This window comes from Anomalospiza imberbis, chromosome 1, assembly GCF_031753505.1.
Source record: "Anomalospiza imberbis isolate Cuckoo-Finch-1a 21T00152 chromosome 1, ASM3175350v1, whole genome shotgun sequence".
NCBI lineage: Eukaryota > Metazoa > Chordata > Aves > Passeriformes > Viduidae > Anomalospiza > Anomalospiza imberbis.
This window is the reverse complement of record NC_089681.1, coordinates 69114022-69128608: the sequence shown is the minus strand read 5'-3', so window position 1 is coordinate 69128608 and position 14587 is coordinate 69114022.

The following is a 14587-nucleotide window of genomic DNA, read 5'->3' as shown; positions in this document are numbered from 1 at the left end:
CCTTTTCTTTTTCACTTCTTTCTCCTTTTTGCTTCAAGTTCTCTCTTACTTGTCTTACACTGAATTTGAAAATTAGTAAACAAAGACCCTGGAAAACTTCAAATGTTTTTTAGTTTTCATTATAGTGCACATGAATGGTTAATATAGAATCCTAAAAGGTTTTCCCATGGGTTATTTCTTTTCTTCTTTTAATCAAATGATAATATGATTCCTATATGAGTACAGTAGCTGATTTTTGTGACATATATTCACATATTTTCAAATCCTAACAGGTTGGGTTTTTTCCTTGTTTTTTTTTGTTTGTTTGTTTGTTTGTTTTTGTGGGGGAGTTTGGTATGTTTGTTTGTTTGTTTTAAATTTATCTGCTTTACTATTAATAAAGCATTTATTTAGTATATATCACCTTTGGAAATTTATTCTTGAAATAAAGTACCTCTGACATTTAAAAATTACCTTATCTGTTTGAGAAATCCTCAAAGTCCATGGACAGTTCCCATCTACATGGATGATAATAGAGTAAAAAATGTCAGAGTGAGATTTATGTTAGTTGAAAAGCAGCAAAATGAAAAAGTACGACACTTTTTCTTGCTCATAATATGACAAATAAAATTGAAAGAAAATGTGAATATTTAGATGCGCAGAAGGCATTAAAACCACAAAAAGAAGGGTGATAACTATGTGGAATAAATTGGTTTGTGAGAATAGATTTTGAAAAAGACTTGCAGCAAATGGTAGGTGTAGATGCCAAACACTTCAGTAGCCTCCCCAAAAATTCTGAAGTCTTGACAGCTGCTGGTGAGAAAAGATTAGTCACTGAGAGCTGGTTGAGATGGAATAGCAGAATTAAATGTTGGAAATCACCTTTTTTAGGAACACAAGAGGAAAAAAATGTAATCAAATCCCATAAATCTATCTCATTCCTGCCTTTTGCCCTCAGTAAACATTGTTCTCATTGAAAGCTCCTGATAGATGTATATATACAAGTTGATTCTTGCTTTGCCTATAACCAGGATTTTCTTTGATGGAAGATTTCTGCTCTTTTCATAACATCAAATTAGTGGAATTAAGTCCTTCTGGTCTTTTTACCAAATACCCTGTTTAGAAATCTGACAAATGGCTTTTGTATTAATTGTTTATTCTTTGAAACCAGTAAAATTTCCTGAATTTGTGAAATTCAAAAAGAGCACTAACGCATCCCCAGGATGTGTAGAGGTTCAATCACTTTAGTGTATCTTTTTATTTTCTTATTCAAGTTGTTGCTGTACCTAGGAATTTCAAACATACCTCAGGACCATCTCATTACTGTTGTCAACAAAAAAAGTCTTTCCAGATAGACCACGGTGTAATATGAGAAGAAGGCATGATTCTATAAATATCTTTCATTTGTATATGCCAAGCAGATCTGCCAAAGGAAGCAATTCCACATGGCAATCCTGTGCAATGTGCTCTAGGAAGACCCTTCTTGAGCAGGGAGGTTGGACCAGATGACTACTGTGGCCCCTTCTAAACTTATCTATTTTAATTCCCTGCTTCCAGAAGCCAGTTTCTGTCTCTGTGCTACCCCAGACTTTTGGAGGGCAAGTGAATTTGAATGGTTGCACAGTGAGATGAATACGGGATCTGGTTTAATTGGAAGGTAACCAAGCAGGAGAAAAATGTTCAAAGTTCAACACCAAGTTCTGTTTATTCTCCATGGGAAGCAAAATCAAATTACTCATAGCAAAGTACAACTACGCTTATTCCCAGCATGTTTCATGAACTTCTTTAAGATCCTAGGATGAAGTTAATGATGTTTTCAAACTATTCAATTTCTTACAGATTTTTCAATTAGTAGGTTTTTTTTTTTTAGATTTAAATTTTGTTTCTGCATTACTAGCTTTTTATTTTTGCCTTATTTACTATGTACCTAGATACCAGATGATTTCATTTCACTGCTGTTCTTGCGTCTAGCATTTAAATACTCGTATTTGCTTTCTTCTGTCTCTTTCCAAGTTGAAATAGTCCAAATATGTTGACATCTTCCATTTTGCCTGCATTTTTTTCTAGTCTTTGAGTACTCTTACAGTTTTCCACTGAACATTTATTGAAAAAAAAGTCTAAAGCTGTACAAAATTCCAGCTGAGAACACACTCATTTTGAGGAAAAGGTCAATAAAATCAGAAAGCATAACAGGAAGCCTGTTTAATTTTCCTTGCTGAAGAGTAATATTTTCCTTTTTTTGTGTAAACCCCTTTACTAGCTGGAAATTCTTACCTCTTCTTTTCTTTCACTTGCTTGAACCTTTGATAGTTGCCTTTTATAATATATTGTACTATATACAGAGAATCAAGCCAAATTAAACTTATGAAGCTTAAGTGCTCATGCTGGAAAGCTTTCAGTTCCAAAATAGGGATCCCAGTCTGTTTCTTTACCAATATATGAAAATATATGATTCAGTAAATGCTCATTTCAAAATTAAGTTGAAGTAGATGATAGTTGAAAAGCCATTGTTGTTTTGTCGGTAATGTTATCAGTGTACAGCACAGGAACTAGCAAAAAAAAGTTTTACTGTTTATTTTCCATTTTACCTGTCTTTTGTACCCATTTGTTTTCCATTATGCTATAAAATGGTGTTAATACAGCATAAAACTCTGTTAATGCAGCATAAAATGCTATTATGAAACACAGTGCGTAAGATTCTGGAAACAAAATTAAAACCCAAATATACCCTCTATACCTGCTTTAAATTCAGTCATAAAATAATAATAACATGAAATTGTTGAAATATATTTTATAACCATTCCAATATTCTGATTTTTGCACTTAAAAATAAATAAGCCCAGGTAAAATTCAGTTTGAGTAGTTTCACTGTTTTTTTTCTATTTATATATTTTTCAAAACTGTTTTTTTACGTACATGTATTGCAAGTGTTAGGATTGAAAGGGAAAAGTAAACTGTTTTGTCACCTAAGTGTTCCAAGACTCAAAATAAACCCAAACAAAACCTGGCATAGATGCCTGAACAATACCATTAACTGTGCACCTGAGCACTGTGCCTGATCCAAGAGGACCAAAAATATGAGAACAAAAGACAATTCTGAAAACATGCACAGTGCAGTTCAGGAAGTAGTAATTTGTGTCTGTAAATTCCCAACCATATTATTCTAAGAAATTGTTTCAAAGTCATAGATATACACCAGCATTAAGAGAGTTTACAGAGAACTTTTAAATACCAAGGGTGTATTTACAGAAAGACAGCCCTGGGAAATGGAGCATAAATCTGAGAGACAGTGACCTCCTCATAGTCAGGGAAGCCCCAGACACAGTGTAATCAGTGAACCAACTGTTATACAAATACAAAGGAACTTAGTGGTGCATGAATGACACATGAATTGCTCTCACCAGGAATTCGATGTTAAATCCACTGTGTAAATATAGTACACTGGATTTGTTAACTGCCTGTTATCTCTGCAGTTAATTAGCTGATCACCTATGTAATTTCAAGACTTGAAAATAACAACAGAATGTAAAGTGGCAATATCTGATTCCGGAAAAAACAGTAACAGGAATCTAATTATAGCTCCTGAATAAAATTGTCTGGGTTACAAATCAGAAGTTTTTTTTTTTTAATTTAATTAGCCATGGACATGAATGTTGTCTTTTTAGCTGGGGTCCAGATTCAGTATTCAATCCAATTATTAAACACCAGTGAGCTGCATTTTCTCAGTTGCTCAGTCTTTGGGATCCTCTCTTGGCTGCCCTTTAGAATCTAATTTTTGTATTTTTAGTATGAAGTAACTTTTCTTGTTCCTGCCAAGTTGCAAGTTTCTTCTGATCCCTTTGTCATTTCCAAATGGCTTTGTACGTGGTCTGCTCTCCCTCTGCTGCAAATCTCAGGGGAATCTTGCTCACAAACATGAACTCAACTTCTATTGCTGTGATGATCTGTTTCCCATTATGCCACCCTCTACCTCTGAAAAATACAGCACCAACCTGCTATTTTCACCTTAGACATCTGTAAAACATTTACGTTTTTTCTCCAGAAATTCCATTTAACCTGTCATGATGAAAAAACTCAAAACAATATAAAATTTCATGTTAGTGCAGCACTAGCCTGAGTAAAATTTCTGCTCATGAAAATGTCTGATGTTGCCCTTTTCTTTCCTTCTCCTCTTCCACCTTTCTGTACATACATCTGCAGTCTCAAGTGGGCCATATATATCTCCTTTAATGTGCTTGTGTGCTTATGCACAGCACACCTATGAAAAGCAGCCCATTCTGCAGTAGGACATGCTCTGTGTGCTGGCACAGCCTGCAACTGTGGTTTCTTATTTGTTTCCTCACCTATTAAAGGCTTGTTAAAGAACAAGGCTATGGTTGTTAAAAGTTTTGGTCACTGAGGAAAATTTGTGCGTTGAATTGATTAATTTATTTTTAGATCAGTCTCAGTGAAGGAATGAATAGAAATATCCCATGTTATTACCATAGCTAAATATTTTGAAATGTCAAACCACAGCCTGGGGCTGTTAAAGTGAATAATAAATAAAATATTTGCTTTGCCTGAAGTAGCATATTATATATAATTTTGATGACTTTCCAGTATTTGGTAAGACAGAGCACAAACCTTGTGAATATATGGTAATATTTCTAAGTATGAAAAAACAAAAAACCAGTAATCTAGTTACTAACAGATTTTAAAGATTTGATTATTTGTTGTTTTTCTTCTGGATTCTCCTTAAAAAAAAAGCTGTTGGAATTGATTTTTAAAGTTATGAAATGCTTAAAACTATGTATGAATTAATTTAAGTATCAAATTAAAAATAAATGTAGTTTTAACTCTGCCCTATGTAGTTTTAACTCTGTCCTATGTAGTTTTGCTTTTCTTCATTTTAAACATGGAGCATTGTATTATGGAAGCATTAACTGTCTAGTAGAATACCAGATGATTCAATTCTGCAGAAGGAGAATATGTAACATAATTAAGGTAACTAATCCAAAAACAGTGGAATATAGCACATCTAATTAATCTATGAGTGAGGACAAATTGGAAAAAGTTACATTTTGCAAAAGGGTATGGTGACATTCCCATGTAGTAAAGTATTGAAATAGTGTATTGCTTTACTTTTAATCTTTCCATCCTGATTATTGATGCAGATACTTTGTCTCTCACGAGATACCAGATGCCAAAGATTTTCAACTGTGAAAGCGTGGGTTTCCCCTGCTACTCACAGGAGAATTTGATTTTATTACTAACAAAATTGCCATGGGTGCTGAAAAAAATTGGTAAGTTCACTACTTCATCTTTATTTCATTTCTTTGTGTTATCTCACCTAACTCTCAACATCTGATAACTTGAGCAAAGTCCTGATGAAGAAGAGGGCAGACATCCCTTCCAGCTAAGACTTTTATGGTAATAAGAGACATTCATTGTCTCTACCAGAAACTGCTACAAATCTAGCAAGAAGGACCATCCTATATCCCTAAGAGCTTCAATCTGAGCCCTAAAGCAGGGTTAATCCTGTCTCTTATAAACCCAGAATAAAAGGCGAGATTTTAGTCTTCAAAGAAATTTCACATCAACTACAATTTAAAATTAAATATTCCTTCCTTAAATATTCCTTGAAACTGGCATCCAAAAAAATGACCATAGGCTAAGAAGTCAAGACTGAGAGTGGTACATCATCTAAGAAAGACTTTCATACTTAAAAAAAAAAAAAAAATTTGCATCAACCCAGAACAGAAAAAGTAAAGAAAATAGGAAGATGAGATGTTATCATTTGTGTCATTGCACACCACAGAACTTAAACAGGGTTATCAAGTTATATTGTGTAGACATTTGTCAAATTGTCAATTTTGTGCGAGTTCACAGGGACCAATGTAGTGTTATAGGACAAATGTAAAGCTTCAGAGCTTATGAACAGAATTTCAAAGCACAACCAGTGCTTTCTAAACAGTTTCACAGGTTATCATATCTTTAGTAGCCTTTTTTTTTTTTTTTTTAGGGAAGTAGTGAAGTACACAGCTGGATACTAATGTAAACTAAATCTTCAATTTCTCTTTGTATGCCAAATGAACAAATTGTAAAGAGCATTTGGACGAACACACAAAACATCTGATCCTGAAAACATCTAACTTTCAAGTAAAATTAAAAGCATCTTGGGTAACCCATTGCATTGTTCATTTCATTATTCATATTTTCAAATGAGAAGAGATCAATCATCAGGCCCGTGATTCAAATGAAATCACCTAACACAGAATAATTTCTTCTCCTTAAATTAAACTCATAGGTAATGAGTTTGAGCTGTATAGCATTTTACTGTGTTTGCACAATGAAAAAATAGCATTCAAAAATTCAACAGTGACACTGTATTTTTTACTGCTTTTTAAAATAAAAAACTCTTAAGTGTTGGGTATATCTGTTTTCCATTGCTCCTGACTAGCTCTCTCTGTTACAAGGATGAAGAGGTATTATGAGATTTGTTGTTAGTGATGGGTCTTTCCTATGGGAAGCAGTGTCTGGAAACTTTTCCTAAAGTGGATAAATTGAGTTCAGGTACCTAAAAAATAAAAACTAATTAAAACATCAAGATCTCTATGAACAATCTATAATATCTTGGATACTACTTGTTAAAAAATGAGATAGTCAATTATAATCAATAAACACAACAGTAGTATTATTAATAAATGCAAATAGCTCAAACATTCAAGAAAAGAAAATTCATATAATGAAACTGTCCGAGCTCGAATTGACATGCTTTAATACCAAGCCTTATTTTCTTCAGTCATTTCCTTTGATTTCTTATGAACTCCTACCAATTTATCAGTATGAAATTTTTCTCTTCCAGGAACTATGAATTTTTCCTACTCAGTGAACAAGATGATGGGCTTTGTTCTCTCATACACTTGCCTTGGGTTTCTCTCCCACAGCAGAACTTAAAATAAAGCAACTACTGTGATCAAACTCACCATGGCCTCAGCAACCAGTGGATCAGTGTGGGGTTTGGGCTGTAGATTGGGGTCTAGAAATATCTGCACCTTGGAGGGCAGCAGTGAAAATGTGGAAATCCTAGTCCAGCTGCCTGTCCAGTCTGGTATCTACAACATGCTGGCAGGTATGTCTAGCACCTGCCTTCCACTGGTTCTTGTATACCTTGTGCTGTGTGTCTAGAAAATCTTAGCCTAGGGCTTATGCTTCTTTTAAGATATTACTGTTTTTCTGTAACTCTGCAGTTGTTGCTTCTGATAGCTAAAACCAGTTTACATGGTTGCACAACCTTGAGTTGCAAGCCAGAGGGTATGAGCCAGGTCTCTGCATGCCAAGAGGAGAAAAAGCAATTTTAAAGATGACTTCTTAAGTGGGTAAGGTCACTAAACATTGCAGTCCTCTGGCACTGGAAAAAAAAATCATTCCCTAAGTGACACAGTTTTGATGGATTTTTAAGCAAGGTGTGGAAAGCATGCTATCTGGGAAATGCTATACGTTAAAAGTGATAAACCACTGTATAAATGAAGAAGGGGAGATGTGTGAATTAGTTAGACACAGCTGAAATACCAGAACACCTCATTTTCAAAACATTTAAGTTTTCATGTAGACACTAAACAAAATGTTTTTTATATTATGTTTTCTCTATATTAACTTAATTTTTGTTATAATCTAGTCATGTGCTTGCAGTTACTGTGTCTTGGAATGACTTGATAAGACAACATGTAATTGGTTATAACTTTGCTTACCTTAGTAACCCATGACAAAATTCTTTGTACTGAAATTCTTTTCTTGAAAGTACAGGCTTTTTGTGAATATAATTTAATTAACTTCTAAAAAGCTTACTTCTTCATCCTTTTGCTTTTAGTATTTATTTGTAAGTGCTTCTATTTGAAGGTATCATTCTCATCATAGTGAAACTATATTCTTGTTAGCAAAGACTGCTGCATATCCATGACTGATGCACAGAGAGCACCTTTACAAAGGTGTTAAAGCTCAGCAGCCTGTACTCCATTTAATATTGTTTCATACCAGTGAGTTAATAATATCTGTTATGAAACACAAGGCAATGCTTTGTTCAGCACTGACAATGATAAATATGGTTTTCAGTGGTTTTGGTCATTTCCTCATTTGGTCTTTAGTCCTTAGAGAACAAAACAGTTAAAATTATTGCCAGCCTTTCCTTCTGATGATATTGGCTCTTTGTTTGTTTGCCACCACCATTTGGTCAGGATGGAACTACTGGGAAAAATAATCTCCCTGAAAATGCAAAGTGCTGCCTGCTTTGAAGAGAAATGACACACAGTGAATATTTGCTGTTCAGTGTTTGTATTTCCAGGGTCTTTTAGAAAAGACAATTTTTTCAGCTGCTGTTCATATAGCTGGCATATTTGCTGGATGTGAACCGCAATGTTATCAAATATGTCTAATGCAGCCAGTGACATTCAAAAATCTGATGAATCCGTGACCTGATTCTGCAAGGTGTCTACATGAAATAATTTCAAAGTCTGCTGATACTAAATAGGGGTAAAGCTGGCAGTGTTTCTGCTAGGGTCATTCAGTATTGTAGATTTCTCTAGCTTTATTATTTTAACATGGCCATGGAACTTTCTGTATCTGTCCAGTGTGTTTCAGACTTTCTTTGTTGCTTTCCAGTGATTACCCACTTGATCCACAAAATAGCTAAATATATCTCCAAACTGGTAATTGTGAATAAGGCCTGTTTTGGTGTTGAAAAAAATTATACTGCTGGCAAAATTTGTAAATAGCAGCTATTGAAACAAATGAAGTTGCAAATTGTTCTGTTTACCTTTATTTCATTTCTAAACTAAAAGTAGAAAATGAGACCTATTGACTACTAATAAATAATTAAAAACTTCAAAACATAACAGCTTTTTTTTCACTTTTGTAAATAAATTCCTTTTAGAAATAAATTAGCAATCTTAGATTGTATCCTTATATTTTCTTTTCTACAGGAGTATTTTACCTACTTTTGCTGTGAGTTGTCAGTGATTGTTTCAATACGGCAAAAAATGAATGAATCAAGGCATAGAGTTGCCTGAATTTTATTATGAGTCTTAGGTCACTTAAGTATTAGCCCACGGAGTTCCTCTCTAAAAGAGAACTAGTTTGACTATTAAAAAAAAATAATAAAGAAACCCTCATTATTTTTGGCGGGCAAAAGCTAGAAAAAGTGCAACTACAGGCTCAATGATCAGATGGCAAATTAAAAACAGACAAGGATATATAAATAAATAAATACAAAAATCTGCAATTGTATGTGGCATCAAAACAATTTTGTGGGTCAGATTTTTATTATTATGAACTGAAAATCCATGGCAAATACAATTACATGGAATTACATGTGATAATCTTATATTTTGTTTATATTTTTTCATTTTGATCAGAACTTGTATGTCATTCTTTTTAACAAATAATCAGGCCTTTAAGAAACCAGCATTATGAAGTGTCACCTTACTAATGAGCTTAAAGGGCAAAACGAAGTACCTTTAAAAAATAAAAGCAACCAACTTTCATGTTGCTGACAAAATTTTAGTTGAACAAGCATATTCCATGAACAGGTCAAGATACTGTTTTTCATTTTTCTGTCATGTTCACACTACTGGAAGACCAAGGTCCCTGGGATATCACAGGCTACCTTCTGTACTTGTGATGCTCCTCTGTACCACCCAGCATTTCCTCTGCTATATGGCTGTTGGTTGCTTTAACAAAGAATGGACACTTCTCAGCCACAAATGCTTTTCATTCTGGCTGTCTTTCAAGGTTCAAAAAGTAACCAAACATCTTTACAGTTATGAGTCTCAGCCATGATAGATGTCCCAAAGCACCAAAATACGAGCTGTAGACTTCTGGATATCCAAAATATGTCAATAGAGGGTCAGCAGGGTTTTCAGTAAGACTTAAAAAAAAAAAAAAAACAAAAAACAAAACAAAACAAAAACCTAAACAACAACAACAAAAAAACAACAAGCAAACAAACAAACTTGCTAATAAAAGGTCATACATACTATGAAGATCTGTTTTTCCAAATAATTTAGCATTTTAATGAATTTTAAACTGCATTTCCTTAGGGATCTCCGTGTTAAACGATACCATTTGGGGGAGCTGTTTCACTGCAACTCTACAAAGTTTGTAGCTTGTCTTTGTCCCATCATGAGCACAGCAACACCAGGGAAGGGCAGGACAGGAAAAAAGTCTGTGAGAAAAGGCAAGAGTTATCCTTGACAAACTAGTAGAAAAGACCATGTTATCTTTAGAATACAGTAAACAGAACAAAGGAAAAAAATATTTGCACAATCAAAAAAAACTGAAAACTTGCAGGGCAATTTCTAAATTCTTCTGATACTTGTATTTGTTCTGGAGCTAACCAAGCAGTAAAGATGCCACTACCAAAGAGTCCTAGCTGCTCTAGAGAATAAAGGTTAAAGGAAAAGCAGGACACTAATATAGGTAAATGGATTTAGAATTAAAAAATGCTTTTCCATCTCTCCAGTTTCTCCAGCCTTATATTCTTGGGTAACGAAAGTAATTTTAGATTCGAGGCTACTGCCTTCTAGTGTACGATAATAGACTAGGAAATATTTCAGTAACAGAAACCTCTTTCACAGTGTGATGTGGAGAGCTATGTTTCAGAGCAGTTGGGTGTTTTGCTCTCACTTTTCCATCTGAAATTGCAGTCAGAAAACAATCTTACTTGATCATGTTTGTAAATTTCTACTCACTCCAACACTGGTATTTATATTCTTGACCATCACCTATTTATAGGTAGAAGATATATCATATTTCAGTGTTCCTTTTACTGGGCCAGAATACTTCATTTATTCTTATCTTGAAAGATATGACTTTCTTTCCTTCTGATGATCCATGTAAATATTTATTTTCTTTTTTTTTTTTCCCCTGAACTACATGCCATCATTATTACTTCTACAATAATTATTGAGAAAGCCTGGTTTTGGATTTTTTTTTTTCTCTGTGATATGCCAGTCACTTGTAAAAACAACTTGTGTTTTGCCATCTTTTTATTAAAAGCGGGCATTGAAAAAAAAGCATTTGATATCTTCCATTATTTAGAAGGGTAACTTTACTTAGAATCTCACTCTATGACAATATTTTCCCTGAAGGTTAATGGTTGTTATCAGTAGCTTCTCATCCTTTGCAATTATTTTCTCTCTTTTTCAACTCTACTAGCTTTTCATGTCACAAACCAATTATGCAATGAAATACAATTAGATATTTCTTATATTTATCTTATTTAGGAACTTTAGTTGCCAGATTATCTTTGCTAAGACCTTTACTGTCTCACCCCATTTGCTTTAACTTCCATATCCATAGTTACTCTTGACATAAAATTTTGTATAATGCTTGCACAATGTTGAGTTTATATCAACAGTTCTGATGTTTGGATCAAGTAATTCTCTCCTGAATTATGGTAGATTTGTTTTCTTTTTTGTTTTGTTGGTGGTTTTTTTCTGTTTTGGTTTGGTTGTTTTTTCTTTTTGGTTTTTTTTTTTTTTGTTTTTTTGTTTTTTTTTTTTTTTTTTTTTTTTTTTTACTTTCTTTTATTATATGCTATAGCTATTATTCACTAGATATTAAAAACAAACCCAAAATCTTTGTATGAATGCTTGTTGTGCTATTCTTGTGGTTGGACTCCATGATCTTAAAGGTCTTTTCCAACTAAAATGACTCTATGATTCTATACTGATTTTGTGTGTCAGATATGGAACAGCTTGTGGGATGAGATCCTTGGTCCCAGCCAATTTGGGGTCATTAACTCGTTTAGTTTTCCTTCCAGTTTGGTTGTGGTGGATTCTGCTTTCCTACTGTCCTCAAGTTCATCTTCTTTTTGTCCCCCAAAAAAGAACTGCATCATTTTGAAATTTTCTATATTAAATCTTCTTAAGAGCCACATCAAGTTTAATCTTTATTCAGAACCTTCTTCATAGTAATTTTACTTTTAAAACTTTTTCTGTATACTGAAGAATCTTCATTTGTTTTAAAAACCTTTCCCAGGTCTGACTAACCTGTCTCTTACCTTCCATTGCCCTGATTCTTAAAGCATAATTTTTCTGGCTAACCACATTGTTTGTTTGGGGTTTTTTCTGTTGATGTATAAGTCCTTCTGAAGCATCTATTGATTCGGTTAGGACCCTGTTTTCCAGAGATTTTTTAAACTCTTTTTTCTATCCTTTCTATCCTAGTATCTTGGACTCTACCATATATGGCCTCAGACGTACTTCTTTCCCTACCTTTTTGATATTCAGCCTTTTGATACAGGGAAATTAGGATTCAGAATATAGCTGAGACTTCTAAGTATAACATAATGAATAATAAGTGGTGACAGACAAAATAAAAGCTAATTGACTTTACACTTCAGATATTCTTTTCCTGTAGTAACTATGGGCAAAAGTTTGAAATTAAATTTAATATGAAAAGCAAAGTCAGTTCAACTACAGACTATTATTTTTATATTTTTGGCTTCCAAAGTTATAAGCAGGTTCACATTGTATGTGTTATTATAGGAAAAAAAAAAAAAAGCTCTTGATTGTCTATTACTTTCCTTGAGGTAAGTGTGTGTACTTCTGAATAATTGAATATTTCATTACTAATTTGATAGTTTTCCCTATAGTTAAGTACCCTGAAATATCATATGTCTCTACTGAGGCAGTGGCTAGAAATAGGTAATTCTCAATTAGTGGCAGAGAGGAATCATAAAGCTAAACAGTACATCTTTTAAGTGATTAAAAAGAGAACCCAAGTAGTTCCAAATGGAGACCTGGCATCCATTTGGTCACATGAATGGTTAAAGGTGGGGTAAACTCCTTTCTTCTTGCTGAGTAATTAAATGGACAAAGTAAAAAGACTCTTCAGCTGCTCTATGGAGACATGCATAAATTCTCTTTGTGGATTATCTTGCTTGATGGATAAAGAAATTTGGGAATATTCTCGCTACTTCTCATTCTGTATCAGTCTGAACAGGCAACCCCTTGTCCACTTCTACAGAGTCTACATATCCTTTTTTTGTTCTGGATGTGCAAAGAATAATGGTCTCCTTGAAATTATGTAGCAGTTAAACCTATCATAGAACAAGCATGTTTCTATTTCATAGTGAAATCAAAGTTCATATTCATATGTTGACGGAAACATCTGTAGATGCTACTCATTGGCCCACTGGACATATTTGTCCTTTCTTGTTCATGATTTCAATTAGAACTCTTGCAAGCCAACTGTTTTTTTTACTTTTTAAACTTGTTTTCTTTATGATTTCGGACAAAAAGTTTGTTAATGAGCAAATTTTCAGTTAATGAAAAAGCTGATGGTCAAGTCTCAAATGCATTCTGATGTGTTTTCCTGTCTAAATCTGCAGAACAGCTGTAGAAGTAACTTGGCTTGGGTGAAGCCTGCAAAGTATTTACATGATTACGTAAAGCACTTTAAATCAAAATTTACAAGCAATCAGAAGACTTAAAAAAAACCAGTTAAGAAGTACAGCATAACATCCTTCTCCAATTTCCCCTCATTAACTACTTCATTTTTATGCATTCTGAACAGTTCCTGATCTTAAGTCAAAATGCATCCATGATCACATCCAAAATGAACTCTCTCACAGTCTACATAATACTTTGCTAGATTAATTGCTCCATTTGTATGAGTCAGGAACATTTTCTAATCAAAGCAATTTTAGAAATAAGATTATTTTGTTTTTACCATGATGAATTCAAATAAGTTTAAGTGATATGAGTATCCTTTGCTTTTCACAGTACATGTTGAAGGGTATTGGATCCATAGTCTTGCTTCAGTCTTGAAGTCAAACAATTTGCATAACATTAAAAAATTTGCATAACCCATTTTCCCATGACAATCTGTCAAGTAATTTGAAAAGAGTCATAAATGATGACAATCATTTTCATAATTGCAATTTATGTTAAAAACCTCTATATGGCTCTAACTCTTCTCTGCATTATGGACATAATCAAATGTTGTACTTGTGAAGTAGTAATGTTCTTATTGTCTTAGTTTAATCAAAAGTATATACTTTAACAGAATAAAATTGATTAAAAATATTATTTTGAAAATTAAAATTTTATAATTTCCAACCTTATGAAATAGCAAATGCCTACAAAAAATTGAGCTCTCCTGCTGGATTCATGCTAAACTTACAGTAGACTAACCATCTGATATTTTTTCTTCTTAATTTCCTCTTTGTAAATTTGTTAATAGTTTTGTAGATAATTTTGTATAGGTCATTTGTATAGGTTTGTTTACACTTGTAAATTTTATTTTGTACATTTTTAAGTTTTGAGCGTAAATCTCTTATTTTAATTGGAGAATGTTGAATAATAAAAATACCTTTGAACCTTACTTTTAAGCCAGATTTTTTTTTTATCTTAAACAGTACAGAACATTATAAAAATGAATCTGATGTCATTATGATATCCCAGATATTAAGGGTTCTAATGTGTCAAAACAGGATACCTTTCTGTTTGGCTCCATGAAAATCAAAGTGGAATTCATAAGGCTGTAATAAAAAGGATTATTTAAGGTAATTTTTTTAAAACAAAGAGAATGAATCTGAAATAAAAATATGTGGTATCAGATTTAATGA